Source organism: Petromyzon marinus, chromosome 8 (assembly GCF_048934315.1).
Source record: "Petromyzon marinus isolate PM22_M1 ecotype Great Lakes invasive population chromosome 8, UKy_Petmar_22M1.pri1.0, whole genome shotgun sequence".
Classification (NCBI taxonomy): domain Eukaryota; kingdom Metazoa; phylum Chordata; class Hyperoartia; order Petromyzontiformes; family Petromyzontidae; genus Petromyzon; species Petromyzon marinus.
Window position 1 is genome coordinate 5,743,903 of NC_133674.1, and position 27,307 is coordinate 5,771,209.

At 32.1% G+C, this 27,307-nt stretch overlaps 1 protein-coding gene across 1 annotated transcript in view; it reads right to left on the bottom strand.

Annotated features, from left to right (window-relative positions):
• Positions 1-27,307, bottom strand: part of PALD1 (phosphatase domain containing paladin 1) — a 213,729-nt gene that overhangs the window by 150,995 nt on the left and 35,427 nt on the right. The window lies entirely within an intron of this gene.

Below are 27,307 nucleotides of genomic sequence, written 5' to 3' on the forward strand. Positions count from 1 at the left end.
GTGTAGTAGTAATAATAATAACAGTCTGACTGTTGTGTTGTTTTAATAATAATCTGACTGTTGTGTATTAGTAATAATAATAGTTTGGCTGTTGTGTAGCAGTAATAATAATATAGTCTGGCAGTTGTGTAGTAGTAATAATAATAGTCTGGCTTGTGTGTAGTAGTAATAATAATAGTCTGGCTGTTGTGTAGTAGTAGTAGTAATAGTCTGACTGTTGTGTAGTAGTAGTAATAATAGTCTGGCTGTTGTGTAGTAATAATAATAGTCTGGCTGTTGTGTGTGAATAATAATAATAGTCTGGCTGTTGTGTGGTAGTAATATTAATAATAATCTGGCTGTAGTGTAGTAGTAATAATAATAGTCTGGCTGTTTTGTAGTAATAATACTACTAATAATAGTCTGGCTGTTGTGTAGTAGTAGTAATAATAGTCTGGTTGTTGTGTAGTAGTAATAATAGTCTGGCTGTTGTGTAGTAATACTAATAGTCTAGCTGTTGTGTAGTAGTAGTAATAATAGTCTGACTGTTGTGTAGTAGTAATAATAATGGTTTGGCTGTTGTGTAGTAGTAATAATAATCGTCTGGCTGTGTTGTAGTAGTAATAGTAATAGTCTGGCTGTTGTGTAGTAGTAATAATAATCGTCTGGCTGTGTTGTAGTAGTAATAGTAATAGTCTGGCTGTTGTGTAGTAGTAATAATAATCGTCTGGCTGCTGTGTAGTAGTAATAATAATAATAGTCTGGCTGTTGTGTATTAGTAATAACAATAGCCTGGTTGTTGTGTAGTAGTAGTAATAATAATAATAGTCTGGCTGTTGTGTAGTAGTAATAGTAATAGTCTGGCTTGTGTGTAGTAGTAATAATAATAATAGTCTGGCTGTTGTGTAGTAGTAATAATAATAGTCTGCCTGTTGTGTAGTAATAATAATAAGTCTGGCTGTTGTGTAGTAGTAATAATAATAGTCTGGCTGTTGTGTAGCAGTAATAGTAATAGCCTGGCTGTTGCATAGTAGTAATACTAATAGTCTGGCTGTTGTGTAGTAGTAATAATAATAATAGTCTGGCTGTTGTGTAGTAGTAATAATAATAGTCTGGCTGTTGTGTAGTAGTAATAATAATAATAGTCTGGCTGTTGTGTAGTAGTAATAATAATAGTCTGACTGTTGTGTAGTAGTAATAATAATAGTATGGCTGTTGTGTAGTAGTAATAATAATAGTCTGACTGTTGTGTAGTAGTAATTACAATAGTCTGGCTGTTGTGTAGTAGTAATATTAATAATAGTCTGGCTGTTGTGTAGTAATAATAATAATAGTCTGGCTGTTGTTTAGTAGTAGTAATAATATTCTGGTTGTTGTGTAGTAGTAATAATAGTCTGACTGTTGTGTAGTAATAATAATAGTCTGGCTGTTGTGTAGTAATAATAATAGTCTGGCTGTTGTGTAGTAGTAATAATAATAGTCTCTCTGTTGTGTAGTAGTAATAATAGACTGGCTGTTGTGTAGTAATAATAATAGTCTGGCTGTTGTGTAGTAGTAATAATAATAGTCTGGCTGTTGTGTTGTAGTAGTAATAATAGTCTGACTGTTGTGTATTAGTAATAATAATAGTTTGGCTGTTGTGTAGTAGTAATAATAATATAGTCTGGCAGTTGTGTAGTAGTAATAACAGTCTGGCTTGTGTGTAGTAGTAATAATAATAGTCTGGCTGTTGTGTAGTAGTAGTAATAGTCTGAATGTTGTGTAGTAGTAGTAATAATAGTCTGGCTGTTGTGTAGTAATAATAATAGTCTGGCTGTTGTGTGTGAATCATAATAATAATAGTCTGGCTGTTGTGTGGAATTAATATTAATAATAATCTGGCTGTAGTGTAGTAGTAATAATAATAGTCTAGCTGTTGTGTAGTAATAATAATAGTCTGGCTGTTGTTTAGTAGTAGTAATAATATTCTGGTTGTTGTGTAGTAGTAATAATAGTCTGACTGTTGTGTAGTAATAATAATAGTCTGGCTGTTGTGTAGTAATAATATTAGTCTGGCTGTTGTGTAGAGGTAGTAATAATAGTCTGACTGTTGTGTAGTAGTAGTAATAATAGTCTGTCTGTTGTGTAGTAATAATAGTCTGGCTGTTGTGTAGTAGTAGTAATAGTCTGACTGTTGTGTAGTAGTAATAATAGTCTGGCTGTTGTGTAGTAATAATAGTCTGGCTGTTGTGTAGTTGTAGTAATAATAGTCTGGCTGTTGTGTTGTAGTAGTAATAATAGTCTGACTGTTGTGTAGTAGTAATAATAATAACAGTCTGGCTGTTGTGTTGTTTTAATAATAGTCTGACTGTTGTGTATTAGTAATAATAATAGTTTGGCTGTTGTGTAGCAGTAATAATAATATAGTCTGGCAGTTGTGTAGCAGTAATAATAATAGTCTGGCTTGTGTGTAGTAGTAATAATAATAGTCTGGCTGTTGTGTAGTAGTAATAATAATAGTCTGGCTGTTGTGTAGTAGTAATAATAGTAACAGTCTGGCTGTTGTGTAGTAGTAATAATAGTCTGGTTGCTGTGTAGTAGTAATAATAATAGCCTGGCTGTTGTTGTGTAGTAGTAATAATATTCTGGTTGTTGTTGTGTAGTAGTAATAATAATAGTCTGTCTGTTGTGTAGTAATAATAGTCTGGCTGTTGTGTAGTAGTAGTAATAGTCTGACTGTTGTGTAGTAGTAATAATAGTCTGGCTGTTGTGTAGTAATAATAGTCTGGCTGTTGTGTAGTTGTAGTAATAATAGTCTGGCTGTTGTGTTGTAGTAGTAATAATAGTCTGACTGTTGTGTAGTAGTAATAATAATAACAGTCTGACTGTTGTGTTGTTTTAATAATAATCTGACTGTTGTGTATTAGTAATAATAATAGTTTGGCTGTTGTGTAGCAGTAATAATAATATAGTCTGGCAGTTGTGTAGTAGTAATAATAATAGTCTGGCTTGTGTGTAGTAGTAATAATAATAGTCTGGCTGTTGTGTAGTAGTAGTAGTAATAGTCTGACTGTTGTGTAGTAGTAGTAATAATAGTCTGGCTGTTGTGTAGTAATAATAATAGTCTGGCTGTTGTGTGTGAATAATAATAATAGTCTGGCTGTTGTGTGGTAGTAATATTAATAATAATCTGGCTGTAGTGTAGTAGTAATAATAATAGTCTGGCTGTTTTGTAGTAATAATACTACTAATAATAGTCTGGCTGTTGTGTAGTAGTAGTAATAATAGTCTGGTTGTTGTGTAGTAGTAATAATAGTCTGGCTGTTGTGTAGTAATACTAATAGTCTAGCTGTTGTGTAGTAGTAGTAATAATAGTCTGACTGTTGTGTAGTAGTAATAATAATGGTTTGGCTGTTGTGTAGTAGTAATAATAATCGTCTGGCTGTGTTGTAGTAGTAATAGTAATAGTCTGGCTGTTGTGTAGTAGTAATAATAATCGTCTGGCTGTGTTGTAGTAGTAATAGTAATAGTCTGGCTGTTGTGTAGTAGTAATAATAATCGTCTGGCTGCTGTGTAGTAGTAATAATAATAATAGTCTGGCTGTTGTGTATTAGTAATAACAATAGCCTGGTTGTTGTGTAGTAGTAGTAATAATAATAATAGTCTGGCTGTTGTGTAGTAGTAATAGTAATAGTCTGGCTTGTGTGTAGTAGTAATAATAATAATAGTCTGGCTGTTGTGTAGTAGTAATAATAATAGTCTGCCTGTTGTGTAGTAATAATAATAAGTCTGGCTGTTGTGTAGTAGTAATAATAATAGTCTGGCTGTTGTGTAGCAGTAATAGTAATAGCCTGGCTGTTGCATAGTAGTAATACTAATAGTCTGGCTGTTGTGTAGTAGTAATAATAATAATAGTCTGGCTGTTGTGTAGTAGTAATAATAATAGTCTGGCTGTTGTGTAGTAGTAATAATAATAATAATAGTCTGGCTGTTGTGTAGTAGTAATAATAATAGTCTGACTGTTGTGTAGTAGTAATAATAATAGTATGGCTGTTGTGTAGTAGTAATAATAATAGTCTGACTGTTGTGTAGTAGTAATTACAATAGTCTGGCTGTTGTGTAGTAGTAATATTAATAATAGTCTGGCTGTTGTGTAGTAATAATAATAATAGTCTGGCTGTTGTTTAGTAGTAGTAATAATATTCTGGTTGTTGTGTAGTAGTAATAATAGTCTGACTGTTGTGTAGTAATAATAATAGTCTGGCTGTTGTGTAGTAATAATAATAGTCTGGCTGTTGTGTAGTAGTAATAATAATAGTCTCTCTGTTGTGTAGTAGTAATAATAGACTGGCTGTTGTGTAGTAATAATAATAGTCTGGCTGTTGTGTAGTAGTAATAATAATAGTCTGGCTGTTGTGTTGTAGTAGTAATAATAGTCTGACTGTTGTGTATTAGTAATAATAATAGTTTGGCTGTTGTGTAGTAGTAATAATAATATAGTCTGGCAGTTGTGTAGTAGTAATAACAGTCTGGCTTGTGTGTAGTAGTAATAATAATAGTCTGGCTGTTGTGTAGTAGTAGTAATAGTCTGAATGTTGTGTAGTAGTAGTAATAATAGTCTGGCTGTTGTGTAGTAATAATAATAGTCTGGCTGTTGTGTGTGAATCATAATAATAATAGTCTGGCTGTTGTGTGGAATTAATATTAATAATAATCTGGCTGTAGTGTAGTAGTAATAATAATAGTCTAGCTGTTGTGTAGTAATAATAATAGTCTGGCTGTTGTTTAGTAGTAGTAATAATATTCTGGTTGTTGTGTAGTAGTAATAATAGTCTGACTGTTGTGTAGTAATAATAATAGTCTGGCTGTTGTGTAGTAATAATATTAGTCTGGCTGTTGTGTAGAGGTAGTAATAATAGTCTGACTGTTGTGTAGTAGTAGTAATAATAGTTTGGCTGTTGTGTAGTAGTAATAATAATAGTCTGGCTGTTGTGTAGTAGTAATAGTAATAGTCTGGCTGTTGTGTAGTAGTATTAATAATAGTCTGGCTGTTGTGTAGTAATACTAATAGTCTAGGTGTTGTGAAGTAGTAATAATAATAGTCTGGCTGTTGTGTAGAGGTAGTAATAATAGTCTGACTGTTGTGTAGTAGTAATAATAATAGTTTGGCTGTTGTGTAGTGGTAATAATAATAGTCTGGCTGTTGTGTAGTAGTAATAGTAATAGTCTGGCTGTTGTGTAGTAGTAATAATAATAGTCTGGCTGTTGTGTAGTAATAATAATAGTCTGGTTGTTGTGTAGTAGTAATAATAGTCTGGCTGTTGTGTAGTAATACTAATAGTCTAGCTGTTGTGTAGTAGTAGTAATAATAGTCTGACTGTTGTGTAGTAATAATAATAGTCTGGCAGTTGTGTAATAATAATAGTCTGGCTGTTGTGTAGTAGTAGTAATAATAGTCTGGCTGTTGTGTTGTAGTAGTAATAATAGTCTGACTGTTGTGTAGCAGTAATAATAACAATCTGGCTGTTGTGTTGTTTTAATAATAGTCTGACTGTTGTGTATTAGTAATAATAATAGTCTGGCTGTTGTGTGAATAATAATTTATAATAATAGTCTGGCTGTTGTGTAGTAGTAATATTAATAATAGTCTGGCTGTTGTGTAGTAGTAATAATAATAGTCTGGCTGTTGTGTAGTAGTAATAATAGTAACAGTCTGGCTGTTGTGTTGTAGTAATAATAGTCTGGTTGCTGTGTAGTAGTAATAATAATAGCCTGGCTGTTGTTGTGTAGTAGTAATAATATTCTGGATGTTGTTGTGTAGTAGTAATAATAATAGTCTGTCTGTTTTGTAGTAATAATAGTCTGGCTGTTGTGTAGTAGTAATATTAATAATAGTCTGGCTGTTGTGTAGTAGTAATAATAATAGTCTGGCTGTTGTGTAGTAGTAATAATAGTAACAGTCTGGCTGTTGTGTAGTAGTAATAATAGTCTGGTTGCTGTGTAGTAGTAATAATAATAGCCTGGCTGTTGTTGTGTAGTAGTAATAATATTCTGGTTGTTGTTGTGTAGTAGTAATAATAATAGTCTGTCTGTTGTGTAGTAATAATAGTCTGGCTGTTGTGTAGTAGTAGTAATAGTCTGACTGTTGTGTAGTAGTAATAATAGTCTGGCTGTTGTGTAGTAATAATAGTCTGGCTGTTGTGTAGTTGTAGTAATAATAGTCTGGCTGTTGTGTTGTAGTAGTAATAATAGTCTGACTGTTGTGTAGTAGTAATAATAATAACAGTCTGGCTGTTGTGTTGTTTTAATAATAGTCTGACTGTTGTGTATTAGTAATAATAATAGTTTGGCTGTTGTGTAGCAGTAATAATAATATAGTCTGGCAGTTGTGTAGTAGTAATAATAATAGTCTGGCTTGTGTGTAGTAGTAATAATAATAGTCTGGCTGTTGTGTAGTAGTAATAATAATAGTCTGGCTGTTGTGTAGTAGTAATAATAGTAACAGTCTGGCTGTTGTGTAGTAGTAATAATAGTCTGGTTGCTGTGTAGTAGTAATAATAATAGCCTGGCTGTTGTTGTGTAGTAGTAATTATATTCTGGTTGTTGTTGTGTAGTAGTAATAATAATAGTCTGTCTGTTGTGTAGTAATAATAGTCTGGCTGTTGTGTAGTAGTAGTAATAGTCTGACTGTTGTGTAGTAGTAATAATAGTCTGGCTGTTGTGTAGTAATAATAGTCTGGCTGTTGTGTAGTTGTAGTAATAATAGTCTGGCTGTTGTGTTGTAGTAGTAATAATAGTCTGACTGTTGTGTAGTAGTAATAATAATAACAGTCTGGCTGTTGTGTTGTTTTAATAATAGTCTGACTGTTGTGTATTAGTAATAATAATAGTTTGGCTGTTGTGTAGCAGTAATAATAATATAGTCTGGCAGTTGTGTAGTAGTAATAATAATAGTCTGGCTTGTGTGTAGTAGTAATAATAATAGTCTGGCTGTTGTGTAGTAGTAGTAGTAATAGTCTGACTGTTGTGTAGTAGTAGTAATAATAGTCTGGCTGTTGTGTAGTAATAATAATAGTCTGGCTGTTGTGTGTGAATAATAATAATAGTCTGGCTGTTGTGTGGTAGTAATATTAATAATAATCTGGCTGTAGTGTAGTAGTAATAATAATAGTCTGGCTGTTTTGTAGTAATAATACTACTAATAATAGTCTGGCTGTTGTGTAGTAGTAGTAATAATAGTCTGGTTGTTGTGTAGTAGTAATAATAGTCTGGCTGTTGTGTAGTAATACTAATAGTCTAGCTGTTGTGTAGTAGTAGTAATAATAGTCTGACTGTTGTGTAGTAGTAATAATAATGGTTTGGCTGTTGTGTAGTAGTAATAATAATCGTCTGGCTGTGTTGTAGTAGTAATAGTAATAGTCTGGCTGTTGTGTAGTAGTAATAATAATCGTCTGGCTGTGTTGTAGTAGTAATAGTAATAGTCTGGCTGTTGTGTAGTAGTAATAATAATCGTCTGGCTGCTGTGTAGTAGTAATAATAATAATAGTCTGGCTGTTGTGTATTAGTAATAACAATAGCCTGGTTGTTGTGTAGTAGTAGTAATAATAATAATAGTCTGGCTGTTGTGTAGTAGTAATAGTAATAGTCTGGCTTGTGTGTAGTAGTAATAATAATAATAGTCTGGCTGTTGTGTAGTAGTAATAATAATAGTCTGCCTGTTGTGTAGTAATAATAATAAGTCTGGCTGTTGTGTAGTAGTAATAATAATAGTCTGGCTGTTGTGTAGCAGTAATAGTAATAGCCTGGCTGTTGCATAGTAGTAATACTAATAGTCTGGCTGTTGTGTAGTAGTAATAATAATAATAGTCTGGCTGTTGTGTAGTAGTAATAATAATAGTCTGGCTGTTGTGTAGTAGTAATAATAATAATAGTCTGGCTGTTGTGTAGTAGTAATAATAATAGTCTGACTGTTGTGTAGTAGTAATAATAATAGTATGGCTGTTGTGTAGTAGTAATAATAATAGTCTGACTGTTGTGTAGTAGTAATTACAATAGTCTGGCTGTTGTGTAGTAGTAATATTAATAATAGTCTGGCTGTTGTGTAGTAATAATAATAATAGTCTGGCTGTTGTTTAGTAGTAGTAATAATATTCTGGTTGTTGTGTAGTAGTAATAATAGTCTGACTGTTGTGTAGTAATAATAATAGTCTGGCTGTTGTGTAGTAATAATAATAGTCTGGCTGTTGTGTAGTAGTAATAATAATAGTCTCTCTGTTGTGTAGTAGTAATAATAGACTGGCTGTTGTGTAGTAATAATAATAGTCTGGCTGTTGTGTAGTAGTAATAATAATAGTCTGGCTGTTGTGTTGTAGTAGTAATAATAGTCTGACTGTTGTGTATTAGTAATAATAATAGTTTGGCTGTTGTGTAGTAGTAATAATAATATAGTCTGGCAGTTGTGTAGTAGTAATAACAGTCTGGCTTGTGTGTAGTAGTAATAATAATAGTCTGGCTGTTGTGTAGTAGTAGTAATAGTCTGAATGTTGTGTAGTAGTAGTAATAATAGTCTGGCTGTTGTGTAGTAATAATAATAGTCTGGCTGTTGTGTGTGAATCATAATAATAATAGTCTGGCTGTTGTGTGGAATTAATATTAATAATAATCTGGCTGTAGTGTAGTAGTAATAATAATAGTCTAGCTGTTGTGTAGTAATAATAATAGTCTGGCTGTTGTTTAGTAGTAGTAATAATATTCTGGTTGTTGTGTAGTAGTAATAATAGTCTGACTGTTGTGTAGTAATAATAATAGTCTGGCTGTTGTGTAGTAATAATATTAGTCTGGCTGTTGTGTAGAGGTAGTAATAATAGTCTGACTGTTGTGTAGTAGTAGTAATAATAGTTTGGCTGTTGTGTAGTAGTAATAATAATAGTCTGGCTGTTGTGTAGTAGTAATAGTAATAGTCTGGCTGTTGTGTAGTAGTATTAATAATAGTCTGGCTGTTGTGTAGTAATACTAATAGTCTAGGTGTTGTGAAGTAGTAATAATAATAGTCTGGCTGTTGTGTAGAGGTAGTAATAATAGTCTGACTGTTGTGTAGTAGTAATAATAATAGTTTGGCTGTTGTGTAGTGGTAATAATAATAGTCTGGCTGTTGTGTAGTAGTAATAGTAATAGTCTGGCTGTTGTGTAGTAGTAATAATAATAGTTTGACTGTTGTGTAGTAGTAATAATAATAACAGTCTGGCTGTTGTGTAGTAGTAATAATAGTCTGGCTGTTGTGCAGTAATAATAATAGTCTGGCTGTTGTGTAGTAATAATAATAGTCTGGCTGTTGTGTAATAATAATAGTCTGGCTGTTGTGTAGTAGTAGTAATAATAGTCTGGCTGTTGTGTTGTAGTAGTAATAATAGTCTGACTGTTGTGTAGCAGTAATAATAACAATCTGGCTGTTGTGTTGTTTTAATAATAGTCTGACTGTTGTGTATTAGTAATAATAATAGTCTGGTTGTTGTGTAGTAGTAATACTAATAATAGTTTGGCTGTTGTGTAGTAGTAATAATAATATAGTCTGGCAGTTGTGTAGTAGTAATAATAATAGTCTGGCTTGTGTGTAGTAGTAATAATAATAGTCTGTCTGTTGTGTAGTAGTAGTAGTAATAATAGTCTGGCTGTTGTGTAGTAATAATAATAGTCTGGCTGTTGTGTGAATAATAATTTATAATAATAGGCTGGCTGTTGTGTAGTAGTAATATTAATAATAGTCTGGCTGTTGTGTAGTAGTAATAATAATAGTCTGGCTGTTGTGTAGTAGTAATAATAGTAACAGTCTGGCTGTTGTGTTGTAGTAATAATAGTCTGGTTGCTGTGTAGTAGTAATAATAATAGCCTGGCTGTTGTTGTGTAGTAGTAATAATATTCTGGATGTTGTTGTGTAGTAGTAATAATAATAGTCTGTCTGTTTTGTAGTAATAATAGTCTGGCTGTTGTGTAGTAGTAATATTAATAATAGTCTGGCTGTTGTGTAGTAGTAATAATAATAGTCTGGCTGTTGTGTAGTAGTAATAATAGTAACAGTCTGGCTGTTGTGTAGTAGTAATAATAGTCTGGTTGCTGTGTAGTAGTAATAATAATAGCCTGGCTGTTGTTGTGTAGTAGTAATAATATTCTGGTTGTTGTTGTGTAGTAGTAATAATAATAGTCTGTCTGTTGTGTAGTAATAATAGTCTGGCTGTTGTGTAGTAGTAGTAATAGTCTGACTGTTGTGTAGTAGTAATAATAGTCTGGCTGTTGTGTAGTAATAATAGTCTGGCTGTTGTGTAGTTGTAGTAATAATAGTCTGGCTGTTGTGTTGTAGTAGTAATAATAGTCTGACTGTTGTGTAGTAGTAATAATAATAACAGTCCGGCTGTTGTGTTGTTTTAATAATAGTCTGACTGTTGTGTATTAGTAATAATAATAGTTTGGCTGTTGTGTAGCAGTAATAATAATATAGTCTGGCAGTTGTGTAGTAGTAATAATAATAGTCTGGCTTGTGTGTAGTAGTAATAATAATAGTCTGGCTGTTGTGTAGTAGTAATAATAATAGTCTGGCTGTTGTGTAGTAGTAATAATAGTAACAGTCTGGCTGTTGTGTAGTAGTAATAATAGTCTGGTTGCTGTGTAGTAGTAATAATAATAGCCTGGCTGTTGTTGTGTAGTAGTAATTATATTCTGGTTGTTGTTGTGTAGTAGTAATAATAATAGTCTGTCTGTTGTGTAGTAATAATAGTCTGGCTGTTGTGTAGTAGTAGTAATAGTCTGACTGTTGTGTAGTAGTAATAATAGTCTGGCTGTTGTGTAGTAATAATAGTCTGGCTGTTGTGTAGTTGTAGTAATAATAGTCTGGCTGTTGTGTTGTAGTAGTAATAATAGTCTGACTGTTGTGTAGTAGTAATAATAATAACAGTCTGGCTGTTGTGTTGTTTTAATAATAGTCTGACTGTTGTGTATTAGTAATAATAATAGTTTGGCTGTTGTGTAGCAGTAATAATAATATAGTCTGGCAGTTGTGTAGTAGTAATAATAATAGTCTGGCTTGTGTGTAGTAGTAATAATAATAGTCTGGCTGTTGTGTAGTAGTAGTAGTAATAGTCTGACTGTTGTGTAGTAGTAGTAATAATAGTCTGGCTGTTGTGTAGTAATAATAATAGTCTGGCTGTTGTGTGTGAATAATAATAATAGTCTGGCTGTTGTGTGGTAGTAATATTAATAATAATCTGGCTGTAGTGTAGTAGTAATAATAATAGTCTGGCTGTTTTGTAGTAATAATACTACTAATAATAGTCTGGCTGTTGTGTAGTAGTAGTAATAATAGTCTGGTTGTTGTGTAGTAGTAATAATAGTCTGGCTGTTGTGTAGTAATACTAATAGTCTAGCTGTTGTGTAGTAGTAGTAATAATAGTCTGACTGTTGTGTAGTAGTAATAATAATGGTTTGGCTGTTGTGTAGTAGTAATAATAATCGTCTGGCTGTGTTGTAGTAGTAATAGTAATAGTCTGGCTGTTGTGTAGTAGTAATAATAATCGTCTGGCTGTGTTGTAGTAGTAATAGTAATAGTCTGGCTGTTGTGTAGTAGTAATAATAATCGTCTGGCTGCTGTGTAGTAGTAATAATAATAATAGTCTGGCTGTTGTGTATTAGTAATAACAATAGCCTGGTTGTTGTGTAGTAGTAGTAATAATAATAATAGTCTGGCTGTTGTGTAGTAGTAATAGTAATAGTCTGGCTTGTGTGTAGTAATAATAATAATAATAGTCTGGCTGTTGTGTAGTAGTAATAATAATAGTCTGCCTGTTGTGTAGTAATAATAATAAGTCTGGCTGTTGTGTAGTAGTAATAATAATAGTCTGGCTGTTGTGTAGCAGTAATAGTAATAGCCTGGCTGTTGCATAGTAGTAATACTAATAGTCTGGCTGTTGTGTAGTAGTAATAATAATAATAGTCTGGCTGTTGTGTAGTAGTAATAATAATAGTCTGGCTGTTGTGTAGTAGTAATAATAATAGTCTGGCTGTTGTGTAGTAGTAATAATAATAGTCTGACTGTTGTGTAGTAGTAATAATAATAGTATGGCTGTTGTGTAGTAGTAATAATAATAGTCTGACTGTTGTGTAGTAGTAATTACAATAGTCTGGCTGTTGTGTAGTAGTAATATTAATAATAGTCTGGCTGTTGTGTAGTAATAATAATAATAGTCTGGCTGTTGTTTAGTAGTAGTAATAATATTCTGGTTGTTGTGTAGTAGTAATAATAGTCTGACTGTTGTGTAGTAATAATAGTCTGGCTGTTGTGTAGTAATAATAATAGTCTGGCTGTTGTGTAGTAGTAATAATAATAGTCTCTCTGTTGTGTAGTAGTAATAATAGACTGGCTGTTGTGTAGTAATAATAATAGTCTGGCTGTTGTGTAGTAGTAATAATAATAGTCTGGCTGTTGTGTTGTAGTAGTAATAATAGTCTGACTGTTGTGTATTAGTAATAATAATAGTTTGGCTGTTGTGTAGTAGTAATAATAATATAGTCTGGCAGTTGTGTAGTAGTAATAACAGTCTGGCTTGTGTGTAGTAGTAATAATAATAGTCTGGCTGTTGTGTAGTAGTAGTAATAGTCTGACTGTTGTGTAGTAGTAGTAATAATAGTCTGGCTGTTGTGTAGTAATAATAATAGTCTGGCTGTTGTGTGTGAATCATAATAATAATAGTCTGGCTGTTGTGTGGAATTAATATTAATAATAATCTGGCTGTAGTGTAGTAGTAATAATAATAGTCTAGCTGTTGTGTAGTAATAATAATAATAGTCTGGCTGTTGTTTAGTAGTAGTAATAATATTCTGGTTGTTGTGTAGTAGTAATAATAGTCTGACTGTTGTGTAGTAATAATAATAGTCTGGCTGTTGTGTAGTAATAATAATAGTCTGGCTGTTGTGTAGAGGTAGTAATAATAGTCTGACTGTTGTGTAGTAGTAGTAATAATAGTTTGGCTGTTGTGTAGTAGTAATAATAATAGTCTGGCTGTTGTGTAGTAGTAATAGTAATAGTCTGGCTGTTGTGTAGTAATACTAATAGTCTAGGTGTTGTGAAGTAGTAATAATAATAGTCTGGCTGTTGTGTAGAGGTAGTAATAATAGTCTGACTGTTGTGTAGTAGTAATAATAATAGTTTGGCTGTTGTGTAGTGGTAATAATAATAGTCTGGCTGTTGTGTAGTAGTAATAGTAATAGTCTGGCTGTTGTGTAGTAGTAATAATAATAGTCTGGCTGTTGTGTAGTAATAATAATAGTTTGACTGTTGTGTAGTAGTAATAATAATAACAGTCTGGCTGTTGTGTAGTAGTAATAATAGTCTGGCTGTTGTGCAGTAATAATAATAGTCTGGCTGTTGTGTAGTAATAATAATAGTCTGGCTGTTGTGTAATAATAATAGTCTGGCTGTTGTGTAGTAGTAGTAATAATAGTCTGGCTGTTGTGTTGTAGTAGTAATAATAGTCTGACTGTTGTGTAGCAGTAATAATAACAATCTGGCTGTTGTGTTGTTTTAATAATAGTCTGACTGTTGTGTATTAGTAATAATAATAGTCTGGTTGTTGTGTAGTAGTAATACTAATAATAGTTTGGCTGTTGTGTAGTAGTAATAATAATATAGTCTGGCAGTTGTGTAGTAGTAATAATAATAGTCTGGCTTGTGTGTAGTAGTAATAATAATAGTCTGTCTGTTGTGTAGTAGTAGTAGTAATAATAGTCTGGCTGTTGTGTAGTAATAATAATAGTCTGGCTGTTGTGTGAATAATAATTTATAATAATAGGCTGGCTGTTGTGTAGTAGTAATATTAATAATAGTCTGGCTGTTGTGTAGTAGTAATAATAATAGTCTGGCTGTTGTGTAGTAGTAATAATAGTAACAGTCTGGCTGTTGTGTAGTAGTAATAATAGTCTGGTTGCTGTGTAGTAGTAATAATAATAGCCTGGCTGTTGTTGTGTAGTAGTAATAATATTCTGGATGTTGTTGTGTAGTAGTAATAATAATAGTCTGTCTGTTGTGTAGTAATAATAGTCTGGCTGTTGTGTAGTAGTAATATTAATAATAGTCTGGCTGTTGTGTAGTAGTAATAATAATAGTATGGCTGTTGTGTAGTAGTAATAATAGTAACAGTCTGGCTGTTGTGTAGTAGTAATAATAGTCTGGTTGCTGTGTAGTAGTAATAATAATAGCCTGGCTGTTGTTGTGTAGTAGTAATAATATTCTGGTTGTTGTTGTGTAGTAGTAATAATAATAGTCTGTCTGTTGTGTAGTAATAATAGTCTGGCTGTTGTGTAGTAGTAGTAATAGTCTGACTGTTGTGTAGTAGTAATAATAGTCTGGCTGTTGTGTAGTAATAATAGTCTGGCTGTTGTGTAGTTGTAGTAATAATAGTCTGGCTGTTGTGTTGTAGTAGTAATAATAGTCTGACTGTTGTGTAGTAGTAATAATAATAACAGTCTGGCTGTTGTGTTGTTTTAATAATAGTCTGACTGTTGTGTATTAGTAATAATAATAGTTTGGCTGTTGTGTAGCAGTAATAATAATATAGTCTGGCAGTTGTGTAGTAGTAATAATAATAGTCTGGCTTGTGTGTAGTAGTAATAATAATAGTCTGGCTGTTGTGTAGTAGTAATAATAATAGTCTGGCTGTTGTGTAGTAGTAATAATAGTAACAGTCTGGCTGTTGTGTAGTAGTAATAATAGTCTGGTTGCTGTGTAGTAGTAATAATAATAGCCTGGCTGTTGTTGTGTAGTAGTAATAATATTCTGGTTGTTGTTGTGTAGTAGTAATAATAGTCTGTCTGTTGTGTAGTAATAATAGTCTGGCTGTTGTGTAGTAGTAGTAATAGTCTGACTGTTGTGTAGTAGTAATAATAGTCTGGCTGTTGTGTAGTAATAATAGTCTGGCTGTTGTGTAGTTGTAGTAATAATAGTCTGGCTGTTGTGTTGTAGTAGTAATAATAGTCTGACTGTTGTGTAGTAGTAATAATAATAACAGTCTGGCTGTTGTGTTGTTTTAATAATAGTCTGACTGTTGTGTATTAGTAATAATAATAGTTTGGCTGTTGTGTAGCAGTAATAATAATATAGTCTGGCAGTTGTGTAGTAGTAATAATAATAGTCTGGCTTGTGTGTAGTAGTAATAATAATAGTCTGGCTGTTGTGTAGTAGTAGTAGTAATAGTCTGACTGTTGTGTAGTAGTAGTAATAATAGTCTGGCTGTTGTGTAGTAATAATAATAGTCTGGCTGTTGTGTGTGAATAATAATAATAGTCTGGCTGTTGTGTGGTAGTAATATTAATAATAATCTGGCTGTAGTGTAGTAGTAATAATAATAGTCTGGCTGTTTTGTAGTAATAATACTACTAATAATAGTTTGGCTGTTGTGTAGTAGTAGTAATAATAGTCTGGTTGTTGTGTAGTAGTAATAATAGTCTGGCTGTTGTGTAGTAATACTAATAGTCTAGCTGTTGTGTAGTAGTAGTAATAATAGTCTGACTGTTGTGTAGTAGTAATAATAATGGTTTGGCTGTTGTGTAGTAGTAATAATAATAGTCTGGCTGTTTTGTAGTAGTAATAGTAATAGTCTGGCTGTTGTGTAGTAGTAATAATAATAGTCTGGCTGTTGTGTAGTAGTAATAATAGTCTGGCTGTAGTGTAGTAGTAGTAATAATAGTCTGGCTGTTGTGTAGTAGTAATAATAATCGTCTGGCTGCTGTGTAGTAGTAATAATAATAATAGTCTGGCTGTTGTGTATTAGTAATAACAATAGCCTGGTTGTTGTGTAGTAGTAGTAATAATAATAATAATAGTCTGGCTGTTGTGTAGTAGTAATAGTAATAGTCTGGCTTGTGTGTAGTAGTAATAATAATAATAGTCTGGCTGTTGTGTAGTAGTAATAATAATAGTCTGCCTGTTGTGTAGTAATAATAATAAGTCTGGCTGTTGTGTAGTAGTAATAATAATAGTCTGGCTGTTGTGTAGCAGTAATAGTAATAGCCTGGCTGTTGCATAGTAGTAATACTAATAGTCTGGCTGTTGTGTAGTAGTAATAATAATAATAGTCTGGCTGTTGTGTAGTAGTAATAATAATAGTCTGGCTGTTGTGTAGTAGTAATAATAATAGTCTGGCTGTTGTGTAGTAGTAATAATAATAGTCTGACTGTTGTGTAGTAGTAATAATAATAGTATGGCTGTTGTGTAGTAGTAATAATAATAGTCTGACTGTTGTGTAGTAGTAATTACAATAGTCTGGCTGTTGTGTAGTAGTAATATTAATAATAGTCTGGCTGTTGTGTAGTAATAATAATAATAGTCTGGCTGTTGTTTAGTAGTAGTAATAATATTCTGGTTGTTGTGTAGTAGTAATAATAGTCTGACTGTTGTGTAGTAATAATAATAGTCTGGCTGTTGTGTAGTAATAATAATAGTCTGGCTGTTGTGTAGAGGTAGTAATAATAGTCTGACTGTTGTGTAGTAGTAATAATAATAGTTTGGCTGTTGTGTAGTAGTAATAATAATAGTCTGGCTGTTGTGTAGTAGTAATAGTAATAGTCTGGCTGTTGTGTAGTAGTATTAATAATAGTCTGGCTGTTGTGTAGTAATACTAATAGTCTAGGTGTTGTGAAGTAGTAGTAATAATAATAGTCTGGCTGTTGTGTAGAGGTAGTAATAATAGTCTGACTGTTGTGTAGTAGTAATAATAATAGTTTGGCTGTTGTGTAGTGGTAATAATAATAGTCTGGCTGTTGTGTAGTAGTAATAGTAATAGTCTGGCTGTTGTGTAGTAGTAATAATAATAGTCTGGCTGTTGTGTAGTAATAATAATAGTCCGACTGTTGTGTAGTAGTAATAATAATAACAGTCTGGCTGTTGTGTAGTAGTAATAATAGTCTGGCTGTTGTGTAGTAATAATAATAGTCTGGCTGTTGTGTAGTAATAATAATAGTCTGGCTGTTGTGTAGTAATAATAATAGTCTGGCTGTTGTGTAGTAGTAGTAATAAGTGTCTGGCTGTTGTGTTGTAGTAGTAATAATAGTCTGACTGTTGTGTAGCAGTAATAATAACAATCTGGCTGTTGTGTTGTTTTAATAATAGTCTGACTGTTGTGTATTAGTAATAATAATAGTCTGGTTGTTGTGTAGTAGTAATACGAATAATAGTTTGGCTGTTGTGTAGTAGTAATAATAATATAGTCTGGCAGTTGTGTAGTTGTAATAATAATAGTCTGGCTTGTGTGTAGTAGTAATAATAATAGTCTGTCTGTTGTGTAGTAGTAGTAGTAATAATAGTCTGGCTGTTGTGTAGTAATAATAATAGTCTGGCTGTTGTGTGAATAATAATTTATAATAATAGTCTGGCTGTTGTGTAGTAGTAATATTAATAATAGTCTGGCTGTTGTGTAGTAGTAATAATAATAGTCTGGTTGTTGTGTAGTAGTAATACTAATAATAGTTTGGCTGTTGTGTAGTAGTAATAATAATATAGTCTGGCAGTTGTGTAGTAGTAATAATAATAGTCTGGCTTGTGTGTAGTAGTAATAATAATAGTCTGACTGTTGTGTAGTAGTAATAATAATAACAGTCTGGCTGTTGTGTAGTAGTAATAATAGTCTGGCTGTTGTGTAGTAATAATAATAGTCTGGCTGTTGTGTAGTAATAATAATAGTCTGGCTGTTGTGTAGTAGTAATAATAATAATAGTCTCTCTGTTGTGTAGTAGTAATAATAGACTGGCTGTTGTGTAGTAATAATAATAGTCTGGCTGTTGTGTAGTAGTAGTAATAATAGTCTGGCTGTTGTGTTGTAGTAGTAATAATAGTCTGACTGTTGTGTAGCAGTAATAATAACAATCTGGCTGTTGTGTTGTTTTAATAATAGTCTGACTGTTGTGTATTAGTAATAATAATAGTCTGGTTGTTGTGTAGTAGTAATACTAATAATATTTTGGCTGTTGTGTAGTAGTAATAATAATATAGTCTGGCAGTTGTGTAGTAGTAATAATAATAGTCTGGCTTGTGTGTAGTAGTAATAATAATAGTCTGTCTGTTGTGTAGTAGTAGTAGTAATAATAGTCTGGCTGTTGTGTAGTAATAATAATAGTCTGGCTGTTGTGTGAATAATAATTTATAATAATAGTCTGGCTGTTGTGTAGTAGTAATATTAATAATAGTCTGGCTGTTGTGTAGTAGTAATAATAATAGTCTGGCTGTTGTGTAGTAGTAATAATAGTAACAGTCTGGCTGTTGTGTAGTAGTAATAATAGTCTGGTTGCTGTGTAGTAGTAATAATAATAGCCTGGCTGTTGTTGTGTAGTAGTAATAATATTCTGGTTGTTGTTGTGTAGTAGTAATAATAATAGTCTGTCTGTTGTGTAGTAATAATAGTCTGGCTGTTGTGTAGTAGTAGTAATAGTCTGACTGTTGTGTAGTAGTAATAATAGTCTGGCTGTTGTGTAGTAATAATAGTCTGGCTGTTGTGTAGTAGTAGTAATAATAGTCTGGCTGTTGTGTTGTAGTAGTAATAATAGTCTGACTGTTGTGTAGTAGTAATAATAATAACAGTCTGGCTGTTGTGTTGTTTTAATAATAGTCTGACTGTTGTGTATTAGTAATAATAATAGTTTGGCTGTTGTGTAGCAGTAATAATAATATAGTCTGGCAGTTGTGTAGTAGTAATAATAATAGTCTGGCTTGTGTGTAGTAGTAATAATAATAGTCTGGCTGTTGTGTAGTAGTAGTAATAGTCTGACTGTTGTGTAGTAGTAGTAATAATAGTCTGGCTGTTGTGTAGTAATAATAATAGTCTGGCTGTTGTGTGTGAATAATAATAATAGTCTGGCTGTTGTGTGGTAGTAATATTAATAATAATCTGGCTGTAGTGTAGTAGTAATAATAATAGTCTGGCTGTTTTGTAGTAATAATACTACTAATAATAGTCTGGCTGTTGTGTAGTAGTAGTAATAATAGTCTGGTTGTTGTGTAGTAGTAATAATAGTCTGGCTGTTTTGTAGTAATACTAATAGTCTAGCTGTTGTGTAGTAGTAGTAATAATAGTCTGACTGTTGTGTAGTAGTAATAATAATGGTTTGGCTGTTGTGTAGTAGTAATAATAATAGTCTGGCTGTTTTGTAGTAGTAATAGTAATAGTCTGGCTGTTGTGTAGTAGTAATAATAATAGTCTGGCTGTTGTGTAGTAGTAATAATAGTCTGGCTGTAGTGTAGTAGTAATAATAGTCTGGCTGTTGTGTAGTAGTAATAATAATCGTCTGGCTGCTGTGTAGTAGTAATAATAATAATAGTCTGGCTGTTGTGTATTAGTAATAACAATAGCCTGGTTGTTGTGTAGTAGTAATAATAATAATAGTCTGGCTGTTGTGTAGTAGTAATAGTAATAGTCTGGCTTGTGTGTAGTAGTAATAATAATAATAGTCTGGCTGTTGTGTAGTAGTAATAATAATAGTCTGCCTGTTGTGTAGTAATAATAATAAGTCTGGCTGTTGTGTAGTAGTAATAATAATAGTCTGGCTGTTGTGTAGCAGTAATAATAATAGCCTGGCTGTTGCATTTTAGGAATACTAATAGTCTGGCTGTTGTGTAGTAGTAATAATAATAATAGTCTGGCTGTTGTGTAGTAGTAATAATAATAGTCTGGCTGTTGTGTAGTAGTAATAATAATAGTCTGGCTGTTGTGTAGTAGTAATAATAATAGTCTGACTGTTGTGTAGTAGTAATAATAATAGTATGGCTGTTGGGTAGTAGTAATAATAATAGTCTGACTGTTGTGTAGTAGTAATTACAATAGTCTGGCTGTTGTGTAGTAATAATAATAGTTTGGCTGTTGTGTAGTATGAATAATAATAGTCTGGTTGTTGTGTAGTAGTAATAATAATAATAGTTTGACTGTTGTGTAGTAGTAATAATAGTCTGACTGTTGTGTAGTAGTAATAATAATAACAGTCTGGCTGTTGTGTAGTAGTAATAATAATAATAGTCTGGCTGTTGTGTAGTAGTAATAATAGTCTGGCTGTTGTGTAGTAATAATAGTCTGGCTGTTGTGTAGTAGTAGTAGTAATAATAGTCTGGCTGTTGTGTTGTAGTAGTAATAATAGTCTGACTGTTGTGTAGTAGTAATAATAATAACAATCTGGCTGTTGTGTTGTTTTAATAATAGTCTGACTGTTGTGTATTAGTAATAATAGTTTGGCTGTTGTGTAGTAGTAATTATAATATAGTCTGGCAGTTGTGTAGTAGTAATAATAATAGTCTGGCTTGTGTGTAGTAGTAATAATAATAGTCTGGCTGTTGTGTAGTAGTAGTAGTAATAGTCTGACTGTTGTGTAGTAGTAGTAATAATAGTTTGGCTGTTGTGTAGTAATAATAATAGTCTGGCTGTTGCGTGTGAATAATAATAATAGTCTGGCTGTTGTTTGGTAGTAATATTAATAATAATCTGGCTGTAGTGTAGTAGTAATAATAATAGTCTGGCTGTTGTGTAGAGGTAGTAATAATAGTCTGACTGTTGTGTAGTAGTAATAATAATAGTTTGGCTGTTGTGTAGTGGTAATAATAATAGTCTGGCTGTTGTGTAGTAGTAATAGTAATAGTCTGGCTGTTGTGTAGTAGTAATAATAATAGTCTGGCTGTTGTGTAGTAATAATAATAGTCTGACTGTTGTGTAGTAGTAATAATAATAACAGTCTGGCTGTTGTGTAGTAGTAATAATAGTCTGGCTGTTGTGTAGTAATAATAATAGTCTGGCTGTTGTGTAGTAATAATAATAGTCTGGCTGTTGTGTAGTAATAATAATAGTCTGGCTGTTGTGTAGTAGTAGTAATAAGTGTCTGGCTGTTGTGTTGTAGTAGTAATAATAGTCTGACTGTTGTGTAGCAGTAATAATAACAATCTGGCTGTTGTGTTGTTTTAATAATAGTCTGACTGTTGTGTATTAGTAATAATAATAGTCTGGTTGTTGTGTAGTAGTAATACGAATAATAGTTTGGCTGTTGTGTAGTAGTAATAATAATATAGTCTGGCAGTTGTGTAGTTGTAATAATAATAGTCTGGCTTGTGTGTAGTAGTAATAATAATAGTCTGTCTGTTGTGTAGTAGTAGTAGTAATAATAGTCTGGCTGTTGTGTAGTAATAATAATAGTCTGGCTGTTGTGTGAATAATAATTTATAATAATAGTCTGGCTGTTGTGTAGTAGTAATATTAATAATAGTCTGGCTGTTGTGTAGTAGTAATAATAATAGTCTGGTTGTTGTGTAGTAGTAATACTAATAATAGTTTGGCTGTTGTGTAGTAGTAATAATAATATAGTCTGGCAGTTGTGTAGTAGTAATAATAATAGTCTGGCTTGTGTGTAGTAGTAATAATAATAGTCTGACTGTTGTGTAGTAGTAATAATAATAACAGTCTGGCTGTTGTGTAGTAGTAATAATAGTCTGGCTGTTGTGTAGTAATAATAATAGTCTGGCTGTTGTGTAGTAATAATAATAGTCTGGCTGTTGTGTAGTAGTAATAATAATAATAGTCTCTCTGTTGTGTAGTAGTAATAATAGACTGGCTGTTGTGTAGTAATAATAATAGTCTGGCTGTTGTGTAGTAGTAGTAATAATAGTCTGGCTGTTGTGTTGTAGTAGTAATAATAGTCTGACTGTTGTGTAGCAGTAATAATAACAATCTGGCTGTTGTGTTGTTTTAATAATAGTCTGACTGTTGTGTATTAGTAATAATAATAGTCTGGTTGTTGTGTAGTAGTAATACTAATAATATTTTGGCTGTTGTGTAGTAGTAATAATAATATAGTCTGGCAGTTGTGTAGTAGTAATAATAATAGTCTGGCTTGTGTGTAGTAGTAATAATAATAGTCTGTCTGTTGTGTAGTAGTAGTAGTAATAATAGTCTGGCTGTTGTGTAGTAATAATAATAGTCTGGCTGTTGTGTGAATAATAATTTATAATAATAGTCTGGCTGTTGTGTAGTAGTAATATTAATAATAGTCTGGCTGTTGTGTAGTAGTAATAATAATAGTCTGGCTGTTGTGTAGTAGTAATAATAGTAACAGTCTGGCTGTTGTGTAGTAGTAATAATAGTCTGGTTGCTGTGTAGTAGTAATAATAATAGCCTGGCTGTTGTTGTGTAGTAGTAATAATATTCTGGTTGTTGTTGTGTAGTAGTAATAATAATAGTCTGTCTGTTGTGTAGTAATAATAGTCTGGCTGTTGTGTAGTAGTAGTAATAGTCTGACTGTTGTGTAGTAGTAATAATAGTCTGGCTGTTGTGTAGTAATAATAGTCTGGCTGTTGTGTAGTAGTAGTAATAATAGTCTGGCTGTTGTGTTGTAGTAGTAATAATAGTCTGACTGTTGTGTAGTAGTAATAATAATAACAGTCTGGCTGTTGTGTTGTTTTAATAATAGTCTGACTGTTGTGTATTAGTAATAATAATAGTTTGGCTGTTGTGTAGTAGTAATTATAATATAGTCTGGCAGTTGTGTAGTAGTAATAATAATAGTCTGGCTTGTGTGTAGTAGTAATAATAATAGTCTGGCTGTTGTGTAGTAGTAGTAATAGTCTGACTGTTGTGTAGTAGTAGTAATAATAGTCTGGCTGTTGTGTAGTAATAATAATAGTCTGGCTGTTGTGTGTGAATAATAATAATAGTCTGGCTGTTGTGTGGTAGTAATATTAATAATAATCTGGCTGTAGTGTAGTAGTAATAATAATAGTCTGGCTGTTTTGTAGTAATAATACTACTAATAATAGTCTGGCTGTTGTGTCGTAGTAGTAATAATAGTCTGGTTGTTGTGTAGTAGTAATAATAGTCTGGCTGTTTTGTAGTAATACTAATAGTCTAGCTGTTGTGTAGTAGTAGTAATAATAGTCTGACTGTTGTGTAGTAGTAATAATAATGGTTTGGCTGTTGTGTAGTAGTAATAATAATAGTCTGGCTGTTTTGTAGTAGTAATAGTAATAGTCTGGCTGTTGTGTAGTAGTAATAATAATAGTCTGGCTGTTGTGTAGTAGTAATAATAGTCTGGCTGTAGTGTAGTAGTAGTAGTAATAATAGTCTGGCTGTTGTGTAGTAGTAATAATAATCGTCTGGCTGCTGTGTAGTAGTAATAATAATAATAGTCTGGCTGTTGTGTATTAGTAATAACAATAGCCTGGTTGTTGTGTAGTAGTAATAATAATAATAGTCTGGCTGTTGTGTAGTAGTAATAGTAATAGTCTGGCTTGTGTGTAGTAGTAATAATAATAATAGTCTGGCTGTTGTGTAGTAGTAATAATAATAGTCTGCCTGTTGTGTAGTAATAATAATAAGTCTGGCTGTTGTGTAGTAGTAATAATAATAGTCTGGCTGTTGTGTAGCAGTAATAATAATAGCCTGGCTGTTGCATTTTAGGAATACTAATAGTCTGGCTGTTGTGTAGTAGTAATAATAATAATAGTCTGGCTGTTGTGTAGTAGTAATAATAATAGTCTGGCTGTTGTGTAGTAGTAATAATAATAGTCTGGCTGTTGTGTAGTAGTAATAATAATAGTCTGACTGTTGTGTAGTAGTAATAATAATAGTATGGCTGTTGGGTAGTAGTAATAATAATAGTCTGACTGTTGTGTAGTAGTAATTACAATAGTCTGGCTGTTGTGTAGTAATAATAATAGTTTGGCTGTTGTGTAGTATGAATAATAATAGTCTGGTTGTTGTGTAGTAGTAATAATAATAATAATAGTTTGACTGTTGTGTAGTAGTAATAATAGTCTGACTGTTGTGTAGTAGTAATAATAATAACAGTCTGGCTGTTGTGTAGTAGTAATAATAATAATAGTCTGGCTGTTGTGTAGTAGTAATAATAGTCTGGCTGTTGTGTAGTAGTAGTAATAATAGTCTGGCTGTTGTGTTGTAGTAGTAATAATAGTCTGACTGTTGTGTAGTAGTAATAATAATAACAATCTGGCTGTTGTGTTGTTTTAATAATAGTCTGACTGTTGTGTATTAGTAATAATAATAGTTTGGCTGTTGTGTAGTAGTAATTATAATATAGTCTGGCAGTTGTGTAGTAGTAATAATAATAGTCTGGCTTGTGTGTAGTAGTAATAATAATAGTCTGGCTGTTGTGTAGTAGTAGTAGTAATAGTCTGACTGTTGTGTAGTAGTAGTAATAATAGTTTGGCTGTTGTGTAGTAATAATAATAGTCTGGCTGTTGCGTGTGAATAATAATAATAGTCTGGCTGTTGTTTGGTAGTAATATTAATAATAATCTGGCTGTAGTGTAGTAGTAATAATAATAGTCTGGCTGTTGTGTAATAATAATAATAGTCTGGCTGTTGTGTAGTAATAATAATAGTCTGGCTGTTGTGTAGTAATACTAATAGTCTAGCTGTTGTGTAGTAGTAATAATAATAGTCTGGCTGTTGTATAGTAGTAGTAATAATAGTCTGACTGTTGTGTAGTTGTAATAATAACAGTTTGGCTGTTGTGTAGTAGTAATAGTAATAGTCTGGCTGTTGTGTAGTAGTAATAATAATAGTCTGGCTGTTGTGTAGTAGTAATAATAGTCTGGCTGTAGTGTAGCAGTAATAATAATAGTCTGGCTGTAGTGTAGTAGTAATAATAATAGTCTGGCTTGTGTGTAGTAGTAATAATAATAGTCTGGCTGTTGTGTAATAGTAGTAGTAATAGTCTGTCTGTTGTGTGTGAATAATAATAATAGTCTGGCTGTTGTGTAGTAGTAATATTAATAATCTGGCTGTAGTGTAGTAGTAATAATAATAGTCTGGCTGTTGCGTAGTACTAATAATAATAGTCTGGCTGTTGTGTAGTAGTAATAATAATAGTCTGGCTTTTGTGTAGTAGTAATAGTAATAGTCTGGCTGTTGTGTAGTAGTAATAATAATAGTCTGGCTGTTGTGTAGTAGTAATAATAGTCTGACTGTAGTGTAATAGTAATAATAATAGTCTGGCTGTTGTGTAGTAGTAATAATAATAGTCTGGCTGCTGTGTAGTAGTAATAATAATAATAGTCTGGCTGTTGTGTGGTAGTAGTAATAATAGTCTGGCTGTTGTGTAGTAGTAGTAGTAATAATAATAGTCTGGCTGTTGTGTAGTAGTAGTAATAATAGTCTGGTTGTTGTGTAGTAGTAGTAATAATAATAGTCTGGCTGTTGTGTAGTAGTAATAATAATAATAGTCTGGCTGTTGTGTAGTAGTAGTAGTAATAATAGTCTGGCTGTTGTGTGGTAGTAGTAGTAATAATAATAGTCTGGCTGTTGTGTAGTAGTAGTAATAATAGTCTGGTTGTTGTGTAGTAGTAGTAATAATAATAGTCTGGCTGTTGTGTAGTAGTAGTAATAATAGTCTGGTTGTTGTGTAGTAGTAATAATAATAGACTGGCTGTTGTGTAGTAGTAGTAGTAGTAGTAATAATAATAGTCTGGCTGTTGTGTAGTAGTAATAATAATAGACTGGCTGTTGTGTAGTAGTAGTAGTAATAATAATAGTCTGGCTGTTGTGTAGTAGTAGTAATAATAGTCTGGTTGTTGTGTAGTAGTAGTAGTAATAATAATAGTCTGGCTGTTGTGTAGTAGTAGTAATAATAGTCTGGCTGTTGTGTAGTAGCAATAATAATAGTCTTGGCTGTTGTGTAGTAGTAGTAATAATAGTATGGCTGTTGTGTCGTCGTAATAATAATAGTCTGGCTGTTGTGTAGTAGCAATAATAATAGTCTTGGCTGTTGTGTAGAAGTAATAATAATAGTCTGACTGTTGTGTAGTAGTAATAATAATAGTCTGGCTGTTGTGTAGTATGAATAATAATAGTCTGGCTGTTGTGTAGTAGTAATAATAATAATAGTCTGGTTGTTGTGTAGTAGTAGTAATAATAATAGTCTGGCTGTTGTGTTGTAGTAATAATAGTCTGGCTGTTGTGTAGTAGTAATAATAATAGTCTGGCTGTAGTGTAGTAATAATAATAGTCTGGCTGTTGTGTAGTAGTAATAATAATAGTCTGGCTGTTGTGTAGTAGTAATAATAATAGTTTGGCTGTTGTGTAGTAGTAGTAATAATAATAGTCTGGCTGTTGTGTAGCAGTAGTAGTAATAGTCTGGCTGTTGTGTAGTAGTAATAATAATAGTCTGGCTGTTGTGTAGTAGTAATAATAGTCTGGCTGTAGGGTAGTAGTAATAATAATAGTCTGACTGTAGTGTAGTAGTAATAATACTAGTATGGCTGTAGTGTAGTAGTAATAATAATAGTCTGGCTGTTGTGTAGTAGTAATAATAATAGTCTGGCTGTTGTGTTGTAGTAATAATAATAGTCTGGCTGTTGTGTTGTACTAATAATAGTCTGGCTGTTGTGTAGTAATAATAATAGTTTGGCTTTTGTGTAGTAGTAATAATAATAGTCTGACTGTTGTGTAGTAGTAATAATAATAGTCTGGCTGTTTTGTAGTAATTATAATAGTTTGGCTGTTCTGTAGTGGTATTAATAATAGACTTGTTGTTGTGTAGTAGTAATAATAATAGTCTGACTGTTGTGTAGTAGTAGTAATAATAATAGTCTGGCTGTTGTGTAGTAGTAATAGTAATAGTCTGGCTGTAGTGTAGTAGTAATAATAATAGTCTGGCTGTTGTGTAGTAGTAATAATAATAGTCTGGTTGTTGTGTAGTAGTAATAATACTTATAGTCTGGCTGTTGTGTAGTAATAATAATAATAGTCTGGCTGTTGTGTAGTAGTAATAATAATAATAGTCTGGCTGTTGTGTAGTAATAATAATAGTCTGGCTGTAGTGTAGTAGTAATAATAATAATAGTCCAGCTGTTGTGTAGTAATAATAGTCTGGCTGTTGTGTAGTAGTAATAATAATAGTCTGACTGTAGTGTAGTAATACTAATAGTCTGGCTGTTGTGTAGTAGTAATAATAATAGTCTGGCTGTTGTGTATTAGTAATAATAATAGTCTGACTGTTGTGTATTAGTAATAATAATAGTCTGACTGTTGTGTAGTAGTAGTAATAATAGTCTGGCTGTTGTGTAGTAGTAGAAGTAATAATAATAGTCTGGTTGTTGTGTAGTAGTAATAGTCTGGCTGTTGTGTAGTAGTAATAATAATAGTCTGGCTGTTGTGTAGTAGTAATAATAGTCTGGCTGTAGTGTAGTAGTAATAATAATAATAGTCTAGCTGTTGTGTAGTAGTAATAATAATAGTCTGGCTGTTGTGTAGTAGTAATAATAATAGTTTGGCTGTTGTGTAGTAGTAGTAGTAGTAATAATAATAGTCTGGCTGTTGTGTTGTAG